General features: G+C 32.7%; 1 long non-coding RNA gene across 1 annotated transcript in view; it reads right to left on the bottom strand.

Annotated features, from left to right (window-relative positions):
- LOC117125465 overlaps nt 1-1313 on the bottom strand; it is a 2780-nt gene extending 1467 nt beyond the window's left edge. Inside the window, exons 1-2 of the long non-coding RNA XR_004448126.1 lie at nt 1204-1313; nt 518-644 (exon numbers count right to left, since the gene is read on the bottom strand). This is a non-coding gene — a long non-coding RNA (uncharacterized LOC117125465). The remainder of the gene's footprint in view (nt 1-517; nt 645-1203) is intronic.
- Between the last annotated feature and the right edge of the window lie 1734 nt (nt 1314-3047).

Here is a 3047-nt window from a genome sequence, read left to right as displayed (position 1 = left end):
ACGAATAATAAAGTAACAATGTAGTGGTTAGATTTACAGAGTAATCCTTAACATTGTTATGTTACATGGATATTATTTCATCAGTAGCTAAGGCGAGACTTCCTTTATTCCTTGTTTTGCGTACTTATTCTTCTAAAGATCATCGGAGGAGGGCAGAATAAAAATAAAGATAAAATTTAGTTGTTTTATTCAGCAGACAGTTTGCCTAAAACATCCAGACGGAGAAGAAAATAAATATTTAAAAAAAATAAATTTTATTGGCGAATGTAAAGAAGGATGGTTAAATGCTTAAAATTTATATAAATGTGTTTGGAGATTTCAAGGCAGTGGAGGACATAATATAATTTTAATTTTAAAAAACTAATTTTTTACTGTAATTTCCATTTTTTGTGGCAGTGGGTGCGCTAATTGCTCAAATTTAAAAAACATCAACATTTGCAGTAGGCGGGTTCGATAAAGAAGGTATAAAAAAGTCTCGCCCGAACATTTGGTTTTTAGAATCTATCTATTTACTTACCGATTTTGACAATCTTGTGCTTTTGAAACTTCTTAGTACTTTTTGATCCAGTTCAGATGAAGTCAGGAAACAAAGTTGTTCAGGATAGATTTAAATGTTGTTAAACAAGTTTCAAGGCTTGAAAATACTGTAAAATATAATATAAATATGTAAGTGAATTACCATGTAAATAAAACAAACGATTATATAATAGCACCAAAATTCCATCACATGAAGTAGTTGATGTATTTTGAAATTTTTGTTCTGTGATAAGTTTAAATGAGGTGTTTTGTGCAAGTTTAAATAGTAGTCTGTTAGGTGACTCTCAGGCTGCACATCACAAATTCAGCACTGTACACTGTTTGTGTACAGGTACACAAACAATTATTCAAGCTGTGTAATTTCTTAGATAAATATATGAAAGTAGGTTTATCAAATACAATTAAAATAAAAGAAAATAAAGTAAAGACAAAAAAATTAACAAACATTATGCTTTAATTAAAAATGTCATTAGCATAAGACGACAATGTAGTATTTTGTTTACTATTACCGTATATCATGGAATTCTGAAATCTAATTTTACGCGTACATCATCTAATCCTTACCATTGTGACAAGTGATGAAATGGAATCCCAATCACATTATGTCTGTATACCATTCGCTTTAATAAAGTATTCACTTATTATTATTTTTACAACAAAACTCACCAATTGTTTGCACAAGACCATCTTCAAGAACCGATCAAAATTATTATAATGCCTCCATAGATATACTAGTATGTTGGCAGGTAGCACATACGGCAGCTCAGGGTGGTGATCTGATAATAAATTGTATTTTAAGTTTTCATGTCCATCTTCGCCAATACTTACAGTAGCACCATTAATAACGGCATGGATGCCTCATGTTTTTTGGGGTTTTTTTTACTCCTGACAAAAACACAACATAAAGATGAAATATAGAAAATGTTTAACTTTACAATTAAGATCGACAATATACGTAGGCTGCACAAAGATGTAGGCCTATACTGATATTAAATAAAGTGTAGTATTTTATGCTTGAGAAACAGAAAACAGCTTTGAATTGTAATGGACTCCATGTATGATGTTGGAATTCAATATTTTGACAATGACATTATGTTAAGATGTGGACTCATTATATGGACAGCCTGGGGGTGGGAAGAGCTAGCCAGCCAGGTCCCCTATGTAAGTTAAGGATCAGCCAGAGGCACTTCGTGGATTACTATGATTGTTTATTGAGGTACTGACCGGCATACATGTATGAGATGGGTAACGCACCGAGAGGGCGTGCTTCAAATTTATACAATGTTCTACATCTTCCTTCTTTTATTTTGTTTAAGAGAGTTTTTTTTAAACATGATCAATTTGTAGTAAATTTAAATCTTTTCATCCTTTTGTTTCCTTTTTTTAAACATGAGAACAATAAAACGTTTTAAGTCAAAAGTGTGATTGTGTTTAATATTCATTCAATTGTGATCTTTTCTATCTTAAATTCCTGTTCAATTTTTAATTTCCATTTTACTTATAAATTCCAATCCAATAACAATGGTCTATAATCAATGTATAATTAATGTTCATTCAATGTTCAGCAATCCAAGCAATGTTCAATCAATGTTCAATAAGCAATGTATAATCAATATTTATTCAATGTTCAATAATCGATTTTCAGCAATCAAATTAATGTTCAATAATCAACGTTTAGTAATCCAATCAATGTTCAATCAACGCTTGCATTTTTTTTCCTTTTTTCTTTTTTTTTTTAGTTACTGGGCAAACATAGAGCTATTGTATTTGGGATTTTGTTTGACAGTTCGTCCACTTCGGATTCTTGTTGGCTGAATCTGTGTTGAATTTTGTGGTAGTTCTTCACAAGGCTGAGTTTGCATTTGTGGTTTTGGGTTGTGTATCGGCTGTGTGTCCTGGAATTGTAATGGTATATAAACAGCTTTTTGTATCGGCTTGTTTTCTGTTACAGGAAGCAGATATTTTCTGTTTATTCTTATTTGCGTTTCACCGGTATCGACCATATATGATCTTGGCTGTTCCAGAATCTTGCTGATCGTTTCCAGGCGATCATGTCCTTTCTATGTTCTTATTCGAACTGTCTGGTTTTGTTGTAGCGATGGGTGCGCGCTTGTCTGTGCTTTTTTGTCATAGTAGCGCTTCTGTTGGTTTCTCTTCATTTCTAATTGATTTCTTACAACTTTTGTATTGATTGGTTTTGGTGTCAGTAAGAATTTGTTTGTGTAGAGAGGATTTCTAGTTGTTCGTGATAGTAGTCTTTGTGCCGGTGATTTGAGAACCGTTTTAGAAGATTTATTTTGAGTGATCCCAGGAAAGAATTTGTATTGGCTGAAGAATAAGCTTTAAAATGTTAACATTGTGTACGGCTCTCCCCCTGGATATGTCCCTGATTCTGATGCGAACTGTTTGAATTGTTGACCTGAATACTGACCTCCATTATCACTTATGGGAATCTGCGGTGTACCATGGGTAGCAAGGTGAAGCTTCAGTTTCACTATTACTGTGGCTGA

Source organism: Anneissia japonica, unplaced genomic scaffold (assembly GCF_011630105.1).
Source record: "Anneissia japonica isolate Jap-2015-1 unplaced genomic scaffold, ASM1163010v1 scaffold1467_len401143_cov160, whole genome shotgun sequence".
NCBI lineage: Eukaryota > Metazoa > Echinodermata > Crinoidea > Comatulida > Comatulidae > Anneissia > Anneissia japonica.
This window is presented reverse-complemented; position numbering and strand designations above follow the sequence as displayed.